This window comes from Meriones unguiculatus, chromosome 2, assembly GCF_030254825.1.
Source record: "Meriones unguiculatus strain TT.TT164.6M chromosome 2, Bangor_MerUng_6.1, whole genome shotgun sequence".
In the NCBI taxonomy this organism is placed as follows: Eukaryota; Metazoa; Chordata; class Mammalia; order Rodentia; family Muridae; genus Meriones; species Meriones unguiculatus.
Window position 1 is genome coordinate 90,776,455 of NC_083350.1, and position 16,448 is coordinate 90,792,902.

Consider the following 16,448-nt stretch of genomic DNA (forward strand, 5'->3'; position numbering starts at 1 on the left):
ACTCCAATCCAATGAAAACAAATTCACCCAAGAAAACAGGGCATACAGATAATATCCCAACAAAAATGAAAAGAAAACAAGCAATGAAACAGGGTTAGATCACCGACTCCATTACAAAAGGAACTAACATGCATTGGTAACTATTATCTATCAATATCAATGGACTCAACTCACCAATAAAATGACACTAACAGAATGATTAGAAGGCTAACAGAATGATTAAGGAAACAGGATCCAACATTCTGTTGCATCCAAGAAACACACCTATGCAACAAAGATAAACACTACCTCAGAGTAAAGGGCTGGAAAACTGTTTTTCAAGCAAATGGTTCCAGAAAACAAGCTGGAGTAGCCATCCTAATATCTAATAAAATAGACATTCACCCCAAGTTAATCAAAAAAGATAAGGAGGGCCACTATATTCTCATCAAAGGAAAAATCCACCAAGAGGACATCACAATCTTGAATATCTATGCCCCAAATACAAGAGCACCAACATTCGTAAATGAAACATTATTAAAGCTTAAATCATACATTGATCCTAATAACTTAATAGTGGAAAACTTCAACACTCCACTCTCACCAAGGGACAGATCAACTAGACAGAAAACAAATAGGGAAATAAAAGCACTCACAGAATCCCTAAATCAAATGGACCTAATAGACATCTACAGATCGTTTCACCCAAACTCAAAAGAGTACACCTTCTTTTCAGCACCGCAAGGAACCTTTTCCAAAATAGACCATATAGTGGGTCACAAAGCAAGCCTCAACAGATACAAAAGGATTGAAATAATCCCTTGTATACTATCTGACCACCATGGACTAAAGCTAGACATCAGAAACAACAAAAAGCCGACAAGCACATGGAAACTGAACAACTTACTGCTCAATGACAGCTGGGTTAAGGAAGAAATAAAGAAAGAAATTAAAGACTTCCTAGAATTCAAGGAAAAGGAAGGCACAACATACCCAAATTTATGAGACACAATGAAAGCAGTGCTCAGAGGAAAATTTATAGCACTAAGTGCCTGCAAGAAGAAATTCGTAACATCACATACAAACAACTTAATGGCCCAACTGAAAACCCTAGAAAAAAAAGAAGCAGATACACCCAAGAGGAGCAGATGGCTGGAAATAATCAAACTAAGGGCTGAAATCAATCAACTAGAAACAAATAAAACTATCCAAAGAATCATTGAAACAAAAAGCTGCTTCTTTGAGAAAATCAACAAGATAGACAAACCCTTAGCCAAACTAACTAAAAAGCAGAGAGAAACCATCCAGATCAGCAAAATCAGAAATGAAAATGGGGACATAATCACAGACACTGAGGAAATCCAAACAATTATTAGGTCATACTACAAAAGCCTATATGCCACAAAATTTGAAAATCTAAATGAAATGGATAATTTTCTTGAAAGATTCCATCTACCAAAACTAAGTCAAGATCAGGTAGAAAGACTGAATAGCCCTATATCTCCCAAGGAAATGAAAGCAGTCATTAACAGTCTCCCTCCAAAAAAAAGCCCTGGACCAGATGGCTTCAGCTCAGAATTCTACAAGACCTTCAAAGAAATGCTAACTCCAATTCTCCTCAAGCTATTCCACAAAATAGAAACAGAAGGAACACTACCAAACTCATTCTATGAAGCCACAGTCACCTTAATCCCTAAACCACACAAAGACCCAACAACAAAAAAGAGAACTTCAGGCTTATCTCTCTTATGAACATTGACGCAAAAATACTCAATAAAATACTTGCAAACCGAATCCAAGAACATATCAAAGATATCATCCACCATGACCAAGTAGGCTTCATCCCAGGCATGCAAGGGTGGTTCAACATACGTAAATCCATCAATGTAATCCACTACATAAACAAACTGAAGGAGAAAAACCACATGAGCATCTCCTTAGATGCCTGAAAAGCATTTGACAAAGTCCAACACCAATTCATGTTTAAAGTCTTGGAGAGATCAGGGATACAAGGCACATACCTAAAGATAGTAAAGGCAATATACAGCAAGCCTATAGCTAACATCAAACTCAATGGAAAGAAACTTAAATCAATCCCACTGAAATCAGGGACAAGACAAGGCTGTCCATTGTCCCCATATCTCTTCAACATAGTACTTGAAGTCCTAGCCAGAGCAATAAGACAACTAAAGGAGATGAAGGGGATACAAATTGGAAAGGAAGAGGTCAAAGTGTCACTATTTGCAGATGATATGATAGTATACATGAGTGACCCCAAAAATTCAAACAGAGAACTCCTTCAGCTGATAAACACCTTCAGCAAAGTGGCAGGATACAAAATCAACTCAAAAAAATCAGAAGCCCTCCTATATACCAAAGACAAAAAGGCTGAGAAAGAAATTAGAGAAACAACACCCTTCACAATAGCCACTAATAACATAAAGTACCTTGGTGTGACTCTAACCAAGCAAGTGAAAGACCTGTTTGAGAAAAACTTCAAGTCTCTGAAGAAAGAAATCGAAGAAGATATCAGAAGATGGAAAGATCTCCCGTGCTCATGGATTGGTAGGATTAACATTGTGAAAATGGCCATACTGCCAAAAGCAATCTACAGATTCAATGCAATTCCCATCAAAATACCAACTCAATTCTTTACAGACCTTGAACAAAAGATTCTCAGCTTCATATGGAGAAACAAATAACACAGAATCTCCAAAACGATCCTGTACAACAACAGATCATCTGGAGGTATCTCCATCCCTGATCTCAAGCTGTACTACAGGGCATCAGTAATAAAAACTGCATGGTATTGGCATAGAAACAGAAAGGAGGATCAATGGAACCGCATAGAAGACCCAGAAATGAATCCACACACCTATGAATACTCGATATTTGACAAAGAAGCCAAATCCATTCAATGAAAAAAAGACAGCATCTTCAACAAATGGTGCTGGACCAACTGGATGTCTACATGCAGAAAAATGAAAATAGATCCATATTTCTCACCCTGCACAAAACTAAAGTCAAAGTGGATCAAGGATCTCAACATAAAACCAGATACCCTAAATCAATTGGAAAAAAAAAGTGGGGAACAGCCTAGAACTCATTGGCACAGGAGACAACTTCCTGAACAGAACACCAACAGCACAGGCTCTAAGAGCAACAATCAATAAATGGGACCTCATGAAACTGAAAAGCTTCTGTAAAGCAAAGGATACCATCATCAAAACAAAACGACTGCCTACAGATTGGGAAAGAATCTTCACTAACCCTTTATCTGACAGAGGACTAATATCCAGTATACACAAAGAAGTAAAGAAGCTGAAAAGCAGCAAACCAATTAATCCAATTAAAAAATGGGGAACAGAGCTAAACAGAGAATTCTCGACAGAGGAATATCGAATGGCAGAAAAACACTTAAAGAAATGCTCATCCTCATTAGCCATCAGGGAAATGCAAATCAAAACGACCCTGAGATATCACCTTACACCCATCAGAATGGCCAAGATGAAAAACTCAAGCGATAACACATGCTGGAGAGGTTGTGGAGAAAGGGGAACCCTCCTCCACTGCTGGTGGGAATGTAAACTGGTACAACCACTCTGGAAAGCTATCTGGCGCTTTCTAAGACAATTAGGAATAGTGCTTCCTCAAGACCCAGCTATACCACTGCTAGGTATATACTCAAAGTTCGTTCAAGTACACAAAAGGGATACTTGCTCAACCATGTTTATAGCAGCTTTATTTGTAATAGCCAGAACCTGGAAAAAACCCAGATGTCCATCAACGGTGGAATGGGTACAGAAACTGTGGTATTTTTACACAATGGAATACTACTCAGCAATCAAAAAGGAGGAAATCATGAAATTTGCAGGCAAATGGTGGGATCTAGAAAAGATCATTCTGAGTGAAATATCCCAGAAGGATAAAGACAAACATGGGATATACTCACTTATATAGACCTATAAGATATGATAAACATAATGAAATCCATACACCTAAAAAAGATAATCAATTGAGTGGACATGGGGTAAGATGATCAATCCTCGTCTAGAAAGACAGATGGGATGTGCATTGAACGTATGACAGGAGTCTACTGAGCGCATCTGAAAGACTCTGACTAGCAGTGTTTTCAAAGCAAAGACTCATGACCAAACCTTTGGCAGAGTACATGGAATCATAAGAAAGAAGGGGAGTTAGTCTGATGGGGAAAGGATAGGAGCTCCACAAGGACCAAATATATCTGGGCACAGGGTCTTTTCTGAGACTGACATTCAACCAAGGACCATGTATGGATATAACCTAGAACCTCCGCTCAGATGTAGCCTGTGGTAGCTCAGTAACCAATTGGTTTCCCAAAGTGAGGGGAACAAGGACTATTTCTAACAGGAACTCGATGACTGGCTCTTTGGTCTCCCCACCCCCGAAGGGAGGAGCAGTCCTGTTAGGCCACAGAGGAGGGCTTTGCAGCCAGTCCTGAAGATACTTGATAAAACAGGATCAGATGAATGGGGAGGAGGTCCCCCCTATCAGTGGACTTGGAAAGGGGCACGGTGGAGATGAGGGAGGGAGGGAGGGACTGGGAGGGAATGAGGGATCGGGACACGGCTGGGATACAGAGTTAATGAAATGTAACTGATAAAAAAAATAATAATAAAATGAAAAAAAATTACTGTTGCATTTCAGGTGGAGAAATGGAGATGCTTTTTAGTTAATGTTTTTCATACTTGAACATAATTCTGTAATAAAAAAAATTTTAGAGTCTACTCTCAAAAAAAGAAATGGTATAATAATAATAATAATAGACAGAAATAAAAAGTGAGACAAAATGGCAGGTTCCAAGGAAGTTGGAAAGACATAGTAGGGAGTAATATAGATCCATGAATGAGATAAATAAATTAAAGTGATTAAATAACAATATAATTTTTAAAAACTTCAGTAAAATTACAAAAAAAATATTCAGTACAGCTCTTTCTAAATGCTTTAACAGACATGGGCTTTCAAGACTAGTATGGGTGCTCTTGAGAGACTCTTATTCTAAATAAGCCTTTTGTACAGGATTCTTAGGGGAAAGAAAAACATTTCAGTGATGTCTGTGGAATTTAGTTTAGTATTATAAGATAAATCTTATATGATTTATAGAGGTCTCATAAATACAGGAGTTACATCATGTTAAAAATGGACATTTAAAAATAAAATGTAAAAAGAATTTCATGCCTCAAAACATCTATGGTAAGAGATAGACTTACCCACTAACCTAAACCTACCTAAACAAATGACATAGGTTATAGGATATACAGAAAGGCCAAGGGTAGGAACAAATGTCATGGGAGTATGACTTCAGGGCAACAGTAAGAATGAAAAAGTAGACTTTGATAATCATCTCTTCATTGCTGTCCCAAAACACTTAAGAGAAATAAATTTTAGTAAGATGGGTTAGTTTTAATTCACTGGTTCAGTGATACTGTCCAGTAGGATATGGCTCTATCATTATGGACTTGTGATAATACAGAATGTCATGCCTACAAAAAAAGCAAGATATCCTGAGAGAAGTATTGTGCTCAGACTTAAATCTGCTTTTTAAGAAGCTCCTCTTAAATCTACTTTTGTTACATGCAAGTGGCAACTCACTAGATAGTGCTTCCTAAGCCCAGGGTGGAATTCCACTCTCAGATGTTGTCTTACATGCCAATCAGCTCTGGTAGCACTATCTTAGACACAGAAGTGTGACTCACTAACCTTATAGGCATCTCAAAATACAATCAAGAATTAATATCAACATACACCTAAGTATGTCAGATATACCTAACTAGGTTGCAACACTTCTATGAAGCAGTGTTTTCTATGTTCATTGTTTATTTCCCTCTCACTTCACAAGAATTCCAATTCAGTGGTACAATACTTTAGGAACAGCATCCAAGAAACTACAGAAACTTCAGCCACAGAACTTTTCAAGTGGGATGAACTCCTGTGCCTTGCATCTGAACCTGATGTGATTTCCAAAGTAACCTGTAGAGAATAGACATGAGTTTATAGTACATATGGGAATATAGGCATTTCAGAAGAGAGAGAAGACAATAGCAGACTGAATTCCCTGAAAAGCACATCCTCATTTGGGGCTTCTATAGAATATTATCATTCTCTTATTAAGAGCCAGAATCTAACTACTTGAACACTCAGTGCACTTCATGACTGTCCTAACTAATGGGACATGGCAGAAGTGACTCTATTTAACATCTAAGGTTGGGTGTAAAGCCTGCAGCTTCTACTTGGCTTACCTTCCTAGAGTCATTTCTAGCTCTTAAACACCACATACAATGTCCATTATTCTGAATCTCATTTGCTTTATAGAATATTTGGAAAGACAACATAATGTGGAAAGTTGGTGTTCAAGGAGAACCAGATATTTTAGCCCCACTGTTCAAGACATACAGTACATGTCAGTAAAGACACTTACAGATGATCTGAAAGGCACTTAATTTGTTACTCAGCTTCATGAGATGATGCCTTTAACAGAAGTGCCCATGTTCACAAATGCCTGTCTCACAGACAACATCCAATAAAATGATAAGGTGGATCTGGTACTATAGATCACTAAATGCTGAGATACTTTAACACAGCCCAATGTAGTTGCTAGTTTTTAAACTATTTAACGTGGGGTTCTTTAGACCTTATCCACCTTAATACCTTCCAACCCCCCAACACTATGTAGGAGAAAAGGAAAGTTAGTGGGGAGAGGGGCCAGAGTTCTTTTTGGTTACTCCTGGTTTGTTAGGGTCATTGGGTTCTTTGGGGCAAGACCAGTCTCAGTCAACAGGATTATCTAGCAGTCCAGCAAAACAGCAACAACAAACACTGCAGAAGGATGAACAACAATAGCATGGAGTGCTATTGGAACAACCTTGCAGTGCTGTCTCTTCGGAGCCTCTCTTCCTTAGAGTGTCCTTCTTCTCTCTCAGATCTGGTTTTTATCCCCTTTCTGCATCCTCAGAATTAAGCTATCTCCAGGTGGCAAAGATAATTCCCTTCTCTGAGCCCCATGAGGTTGTCATTAGCTATGGATTAACTAAAAGCAGCTCTATATTCTACATTTTGGGATTAAAACAAAAACCAGCTTACATAACAACTGAGTTTTTTTGTGATATCAATGTCTTCTTTATAGTACCTATATCTTTTTAATTAAATTTTTATTTTTTTAATATTAGTTACAGTTTATTAACTTTGTATACCAGCTGTAGCCCACTCCCTCATTCCCTTCCAATCCCACACTCCCTCCTTCATCAATTCCCTGTGCCTTTCCAAGTATATCTGGGCAGAGGGGTCTTTTATGAGACTGTATCTCCAACCAAGGACCATGTGTAGGATATAACCTAGAACCCCTGCTTGGATGTAGCCCATGATAGCTCAGTATCCAAATGGGTTCCCTAGTAAGCAGAACAGGGACTATTTCTGACATTAACTCAATGGCTGGCTCTTTGACCTTCCTCTCTCCCCTCCCCGAGGGAGGAGCAGCCTTGCTAGGCCATAGAGGAGGACATTGCAGCCAATCCTGAGGAAACCTGATAAGCTAGGGTCAGATGGAAGGGGAGGAGGACCTCCCCTAATGTGAACAACTGAGTCTTTAAGTCTTTAAACAAAACTTCCATTACACTCCAGGAGTATTTGACACTGTGAAGTAATTCAGACTCTAAATGCAATGATTGTTGTGAAGATGTTGTGAAAGGATGGTTTTACAGGGTAGTCATTGGACACATATACTTGGGAAAATTAATATTACAGTGAGAAATCAAGCTGTAGTTCCATCTTTCATAATAACTAAAAGGTAATGGTTGGTGTGGGAATTAAAGAATTGAATTTGAAAATCACAATCTTTTTCTTTTTTTTAGATTCTCGGCTCCTTTATTGGGCTTTATCTTTGAGCAATAAGTTATTTCTTATTTGATTCTAATTTTTTTATTATTAATTACACTTTATTCATTTTGTATTCCCTTATAAGCCCCTCCCTCCTCCCCTCCCAGTCCCATCTTTCCTCCCCTTTCTGCATGCAGGCCCCTCCCCAAGTCCACTGATAGTGGAGGTCTTCCTCTCCTTCTTTCTGATCTTAAACAATCAGTTCTCATCAGAAGTGGCTGCATTGTCTCCTTCTGTGGCCTGGTAAGGTTGCTCCCCCCTCAGGAGGAGGTGATCAAAGAGCAGGCCAATCAGTTCATGTCAGAGGCAGTCCCTCTTCCCATTACTATGTAACCCACTTGGGCACTGAACTGCCATGGGCTACATCTGTGCAGGGGTTCTAGGTTATCTCTATGAATAGTTCTTGGTTGGAATATGAGTCTCTGCGAAGTTCCCTGTGTTCAAATTTTCTTGTTCTGTTGCTCTCCTTGTGGAGTTCCTGTCCTCTCCAGCTCTTGCTATTTCCCACTTTTTACATAAAATTCCATTCACTCTGCCCAACAGTTGGCCATCAGGTTCAGCATCTGCTTTGATAGTCTGAAGGGCAGAGGCTTTACAGAGGCCCTCTGTAGCAGGTTCCTAGGTTGTTTCCTGTTTTCTTCTTCTTCTGATGTCCATCCTCTTTGCCTTTCAGGATGGGGATTGAACATTTTAGTTAGGGTCCTCTCTTTTGCTTAGTTTGTTTAGATGTACCGATTTTAGTGGGTTTATCCTATGTTGTATGTTTATATGAGTGAGTATATACCATGTGTGTCTTTTTGCTTCTGGGACAACTCACTCAGAATGATCCTTTCCAGGTCCTGCCATTTACCTGCAAATTTCATGATTTCCTTATTTTTCATTGCTGAGTAATGCTTCATTGTGTAGATGTACCAAAATTTCTGCATCCATTTTTCAGTTGAGGGGAATCTGGGCTGTTTTCAGCTTCTGGCTATTACAAATAAAGCTGCTACAAAACATGGTTGAGCAAATGTCCTTTTTGTGTACTTGAGCCTCTTTTGGATATATGCCTAGGAGTGGTATGGCTGGATCTTGAGGAAGCACTATTCATAGTTGTCTGAGAAAGCGCCATATTGATTTCCAGAATGGTTGTACAAGTTGAAAAGCACAATCTTAAAACCTTTATATTGACTCTATATACAAGTGGGTCAGGTGTGAACTTGATAAATAGAAACAGAAGATTTTCTTCAGGAATTTAGTTTCCCGAACTATGACAGCATTAATGGAGAATCCCTGATCTGAAGCATTTTTACAATATTTTTCAAATGATATACTCTCTAATTCTAATGATTTTGAACTTACTAATTGTCCATTTTGGACATTCCTCCTATCTCAGGAATCAATTATCTACTTTTATTTATTATCTACTTTTATTTATTATCTACTTTTTATTTATTATCTACTTTTATTTTCTCCACCATTGAATGAACAAGATTTCATGCAAGGATTATAGTCAATATGTGTTGAATTCCTGAGAGAATTGTTCATGATTGATGCAATTTAGACAGACATCTGAAAGTATTAATATTTCTAACTATGCTGTATAAATCATTTATAAAATCAGAAAAGGATGAATGAAAAATAATACAAATATGTACATATTAAATGAAATTTGAAACAAAATAAAGGAAATAAAACTGAAGTCGTATTTAAATGAATGTGATGTTAAGAGAGGTTGACTACACACCTAAATTATTAATCTTATACCAACCTAGTCTCTGAAGTGTGAATATAATCTATTTTTATTTATTTATTTATTTATTTATTTATTTATATCAGTTACATTTTATTAACTCTGTATCCCAGCCATGTCCCGATCCCTCATTCCCTCCCAGTCCCTCCCTCCCTCCCTCATCTCCATCGTGCCCCTTTCCAAGTCCACTGATAGGGGGGACCTCCTCCCCATTCATCTGATCCTGTTTTATCAGGTATCTTCAGGACTGGCTGCAAAGCCCTCCTCTGTGGCCTAACAGGACTGCTCCTCCCTTCGGGGGTGGGGAGACCAAAGAGCCAGTCATTGAGTTCCTGTTAGAAATAGTCCCTGTTCCCCTCACTTTGGGAAACCAATTGGTTACTGAGCTACCACAGGCTACATCTGAGTGGAGGTTCTAGGTTATATCCATACATGGTCCTTGGTTGAATGTCAGTCTCAGAAAAGACCCTGTGCCCAGATATATTTGGTCCTTGTGGAGCTCCTATCCTTTCCCCATCAGACTAACTCCCCTTCTTTCTTATGATTCCCTGTACTCTGCCAAAGGTTTGGTCATGAGTCTTTGCTTTGAAAACACTGCTAGTTAGAGTCTTTCAGATGCGCTCAGTAGACTCCTGTCATACGTTCAATGCACATCCCATCTGTCTTTCTAAATGAGGATTGATCATCTTACCCCATGTCCACTCAATTGATTATCTTTTTTAGGTGTATAGATTTCATTATGTTTATCATATCTTATAGATCTATATAAGTGAGTATATCCCATGTTTGTCTTTCTCCTTCTGGGATATTTCACTCAGAATGATCTTTTCTAGATCCCACCATTTGCCTGCAAATTTCATGATTTCCTCCTTTTTGATTGCTGAGTAGTATTCCATTGTATAAAAATACCACAATTTCTGTACCCATTCCAGCGTTGATGGACATCTGGGTTGTTTCCAGGTTCTGGCTATTACAAATAGAGCTGCTATAAAGATGATTGAGCAAGTGTCCTTTTTGTGTACTTGAACAAACTTTGGGTATATACCTAGCAGTGGTATAGCTGGGTCTGGAGGAAGCACTATTCCTATTTGTCTTAGAAAGCGCCAGATATCTTTCCAGAGTGGTTGTACCAGTTTACATTCCCACCAGCAGTGGAGGAGGGTTCCCCTTTCTCCACATCCTCTCCAGCATGTGTTATCGCTTGAGTTTTTCATCTTGGCCATTCTGATGGGTGTAAGGTGATATCTCAGGGTCGTTTTGATTTGCATTTCCCTGATGGCTAATGAGGATGAGCATTTCTTTAAGTGTTTTTCTGCCATTCGATATTCCTCTGTCGAGAATTCTCTGTTTAGCTCTGTTCCCCATTTTTTAATTGGATTACTTGGGAATATAATCTATTTAAATATTAATTTAAATGTCAGCTTTGGAATAAGAGACTAAATTAACAAAATATAGCAATAAAAAGGTTAAATGTTTGCAATTAAACTCCACTTTTGGATATAGGCTGGCTGAAGATGTCTAAAATTCTGTAGGCTGCTGATTTGTCCCATTAACAGTATCCTTTGACAGTAGCTTTTCAGCTTCATGGGTACCATTTATTACCTGTTGATCTTAATGTCTGAGCTGTTGGAGATCTGTTCAGGAAGTTGTCTCCTATGCCAATGAGTTCAGTGCTATTCTCCACTTTTTTTTTTTCAATGCAGTTTATTCAGGAACCTTGAACAATCCTCGGACCCTGGGGAAAGCCAGCCCACAGCTTAAATAGCCTCTGGGTAGCCAACCCCAGCATGCCACGTGGGCAATGCAGATAGGTCCACATACATGAAAGCAAGCCAGATCCTCAGCCTTAGCCAAATGTGGAGTTGTTTGTGACAGAGAGCACTCACCGTTGGGAAGGTGGAAGGCAGAAACCAGCTCCATCTTTAAGGCGCAGCATTCCGCAGCTCTCTACAGTTCCCCCTTTTTGTTTTAGATGCATCAGGCAAGAGTAGAGGTCTGATCTCTGATATTAGAAATAAATTGGGACTTTGTACCAATGTTCATTTAGGTGTCATCCACCCAAAGAGCATCAGACCCGTCCGATACCTTTTTCTCAGAGGCGGGACATGGGGCATCAACCCACATGCAATCAGACTTGCTCTTCTCTGGGTCAAAAGCGGCTGACCCTGAGTGCAGTGCTTAGCCTCGCATCCTGAGCGTAACATTTTAGCTTTTTATGGTAGCCAACCATGCTTGGGGAGACTGTCCTGCTTCAATGGCTGTAAAGGCCTGAATGGTCATGGCTGCATTACACTGTTGTGAGACTCTAATCTTGCATATATACCACAGGCAAACCAAGGAGACCAACACCAGAAGGCCTGCTAACGCTCCCATGCCCGCCCATTCCTTCAGATGATTCATGGCTGTAGAAATCCATGATGGTAATCCTGTGGCTAGTCCTGGGTCCACTCTGGTAGAATTTACCGTGACAATGGCCACTCTCAGCTGCTCCATCGTAGTATCGAATTCTCCAGTCCAATTACCTAAAATATAGCTAGACAATTGTTTAGACAGATTTGCAGCACAGGGAAAATTCTCAGGATGTTCCAACGAGGGGGTTAAGGGTTCTCATAATATTTCCTATAAGCCCACACCTGTTTGTTTATATCCCCCATTTTTATTCATTATTAGCCAGATAGAGCCAAGTATTTGCGATAATGATACTTGCTTTTTTGCCCAATGCTGGAATGCTAGTAAATTTACTAGCTAGTTACTCGCATGCCTCGCTGGGTGCCTGTGCCGGTTGATGCCCCTCACGCTATGACTCTCTTCAGACAGAAAAGGGATCTTGGAACTACAGCCGCCATTGTTACTGCCATCTCATTGGCAGCTGTTGGAGCTACCACCGCAGCATTAGCCATGAGTCATACTGTGCAGACTGCTCAGACCCTGAATAACCTTTTAGCCAATGTAGCTCATGCCTTAGATGTACAAAAAGGAATTAATGCTCAACTAAAAGGAGGTTTGATGATGTTCAATCAGAGGATTGACCTTCTGCAGGAGCAAATTGATACCCTATGGCAAATCGCTCAACTTGGCTGTCAATGAAAGTATGCTGGACTTCGAGTCACTAGCATACAACATGAGAATTTTCCCTGTGCTGCAAATCTGTCTATTCTCCACTTTTATCATTTATTAGATTTATGTATCTGATTTTAGGTTGAGAGATTTGATACACTTGGATATGAGTTATGTGAAAGATGACAAATATGGATCTTTTTGCTTTCTTCTCCAGGCATATATCCAGTTAGACCACCACAATTTGTTTCTTTTTTCTTCCATTATATAGTTTTGGCTTCTTTATCAAAAATCAAGTATCTGTAGGTATGTAGGTTCATTTCTGGGTCTTCTATTTGATTGATCCATCAGTCTGTTTCTATGCCAGTACCCTGCCATTTTTATTACTGTTGTTCTATAGAACAGCTTGAGATTAGGGATAGAGGTACCTCCAGAAGATTTTTTATTGTAAAGGAAAGTTTTAGCTATTCTGGGGTTTTTGTCTTTCCATATTATGTTGAGAATTGTTCTTTCAAGACTTGTAAAGAATTGTTTTGGAATTTTAACAGGAGTTGCATTTGAATCTGTAACTTGTTTTTGGTAGGATGGCCATTTTTACTAAGTTAATGCTACAGATCCGCAAGCATGGGAGATTTTTTCATCTTCTGATATCTTCTTCAATATTTTTCTTCAAAGACTTAAAGTATTTACATTCTTGGATAGAGTTACACCAAGGTACTCTATGTTATTTTGGCTATTTTGAAAGGTGATGTTTCCTTAATTTAATTATCAGCACATTTGTCTTTTATATACATGACGGTTACTAGTTGTTTTTTGTTTTGTTTTGTTTTGTTTTGTTGAGTTAATTTTGTATCCAGCAACTGAAAGTGTTATCAGCTATAGGAGTTCTCTGGTAGAATTTTGGGGGTCATTCATGCATACTAGCATATCATCTGTGGATAGTGATACTTTGACTTCTTCCTTTCTGATTTTTATCCCCGTCTTATTGCTCTAGCTAGGACTTCCAGGAATATGTTGAATAGATATGGAGAGAGTGGGCAGCCTGGCCTTTTCCCTGATTTCAGTGGGTTTGATTTACGTTTCTCTCTGTTTAGTTCAATGTTGCCTGTAGGCTTGCTGTATATTGCCTTTCTTATGTTTAGGTATGTGCCTTGTATGCATGATCTCTCCAAAACTTTAAACATAAATGGTTGTTGGATTTTGTTAAATGCTTTTTAGTCATATAAGGAGATGATCATGTGTTTTGTTTTGTTTTTGTTTTTTTCTTTCTTTTTTTTTTTTTGGTGGATTGCCTTGTTGAATTTTCATATGTTGAATTAAGCCTGAATTACATTGATATGTTCTTGGATTTGGTTTGTGAGTATTTTTGGTCTGAAATTTCTTTTTGGTCTGAAATTCTTTTACTTTGTTGGGTTTTTGTGCCATTTAGTTATCAAGGTGATTGTAGCCTCATAATGAAGTTGTTAATGTTCCTTCTATTTCTATTTTTGGAATAGTTTAAAGATTATTAGTATTAACTCTTCTTTGAGGTCTGGAAGAATTTTGTACTGAAACCGTCTGTCCCTGGGGTTTTTTTGGTGGGAGACTTTGATGACTGCTTCTATTTCCTTAAGGGATATAGGGCTATTTAATTTATTTACCTGATCTTGATTCAGCTTTGGTAAATGGTATATACCACGAAAATTGTCTGTTTCATTTAGATTTTGTGTTCTTGGATTCAGTTTGCAAGTATTTTATTGAGTATTTTTGCACAATGTTCATTACAGAGATAGGTCTGAAGTTCTCTTTTTTATTGGGTCTTGGTGTGGTTTAGGTATCAAGGTAACTATGGCTTCATAGAATGAATTTGGTAATGTTCCTTCTGTTTCTATTTTGTGGAATAGCTTGAAGAGAATTGGAGTTAGCACTTCTTTGAAGGTCTGGTAGAATTCTGCACTGAATCCATCTGGCCCAGGACTTTTTTTGGAAGGGAGACTGTTGATGACTGCTTTTTTTTTCCTTGGGGGATATAGGTCTATTCAATCTTTCTACCTGAGCTTGAATTAATTTTGATAGATGGAATCTATCTAGAAAATTGTCCATTTCTTTTAGATTTTCAAATTTTGTGGCATATATGCTTTTGTAGTATTGCCTAATAATTGTTTGGATTTCCTCAGTATCTGTAGTTATGTTCCCCTTTTCATTTCTGATTTTGCTGATTTGGATAGTTTCTCTCTGCCATTTAGTTTGTTTGGCTAAGGTTTGTCTATCTTGTTGATTTTTTCAAAGAACCAGCTCTTGGTTTCATTGATTCTTTGAATAGTGTTATTTGTTTCTAGTTGATTGATTTCTGCCCTGATTTTGATTATTTTCAGCCGTCTGCTCTTCTTGGGTGGATTTGCTTCTTTTTTCTCTCGGGTTTTCAGTTGGGCCATTAAGTTGCTTGTATGATATGTCACAAGTTTTTTCTTGAAGGCATTTAGTGCTATGAATTTTCCTCTGAGCACTGCTTTCATTGTGTCCCATAAATTAGGGTATGTTTTACCTTCATTTTCATTGAATTCTAGGAAATCTTTAATTTCTGTCTTTATTTCTTCCTTAATCTAGCTTTCACTGAGCAGCAAGTTTTTCAGTTTCCATGTGCTTGTAGGGTTTTTTTCTAATTCCATTGTTGTTGATGTCCAGCTTTATTTCATGGTTGTCAGATAGAATACAGGGGATTATTTCAATGTTCTTGTATCTGTTGAGGCTTGCTTTGTGACCAACTATATGATCTATTTTGGAGAAGGTTCCATGAGGTGCTGAAAAGAAGATATACTCTTTTGCATTTGGGTGGAAAGTTCTGTAGATGTCTATTAGGGCCATTTGATTTAGAACCTCTGTAAGTGCCTTTATTTCCTTATTAGGTTTCTGTCTCAATGATCTGTCCCTTGGTGAAAGTGGGGTGTTGAAGTCTCCCACTATCAAGGTGTTGGGATTGATGTGTGATTTAAGTTTTAGTAATGTTTCATTTATGAATGTAGGCACTCTTGTATTTGGGGCATAAATGTTCAGAACTGTGATGTCCTCTTGGTGGATTTTTCCTTTGATGAGAATGTAGTTTCCCTCCTCATATTTTCTGATTAATTTTCATTGAAAGTCTATTTTATTAGATATTAGGATAGCTACCCCAGCTTGTTTTCTGGATCCGTTTGCTTGAAAGAAATTTTTCCAGCCCTTTACTCTGAGGTAGTGTTTATCTTTGTTGCAGAGGTGCATTTCTTGGATTCAGCAGAATGTTGGATCCTGTTTCTGCAACCATTCTGATAGACTGTGTCTTTTTATTGGTGAGTTGAGACCATTGATAATAGTGACAAATAAATGTTAGTTTCTTTTGTATTGGAGTTGGTGGTCTTACTGTGTTTCATTGCTTGTTTTCTTTTCATTTTTGTTAGGATATTATCTGTGTGCCATGTTTTCTTGGGTGAAGTTGTTTTCATTGGATTGGATATTTTCTTCTAGTATCTTCTGTAGGGTTGGTTTGCTGTGTAGATATTGCATAAATTTAGTTTTGTCATGGAATATTTTGTTTTCTCCATCTATGTTGATTGAAAGCTTTGCAGGGTATAGTAGTCTGGGTTGACATTTGTGATCTCTTAGAGTCTCCATGACACTTGCCCAGGCCCTTCTGCCTTTCATAGTTTCTGATGAGAAGTCCGGTGTGATTCTGATAGGTCTACCTTCATATGTTACTTGGCCTTTTTCCCTTGCTGCTTTTAATATCTTTTCTTTGTTCTGTAGATTTAGTGTT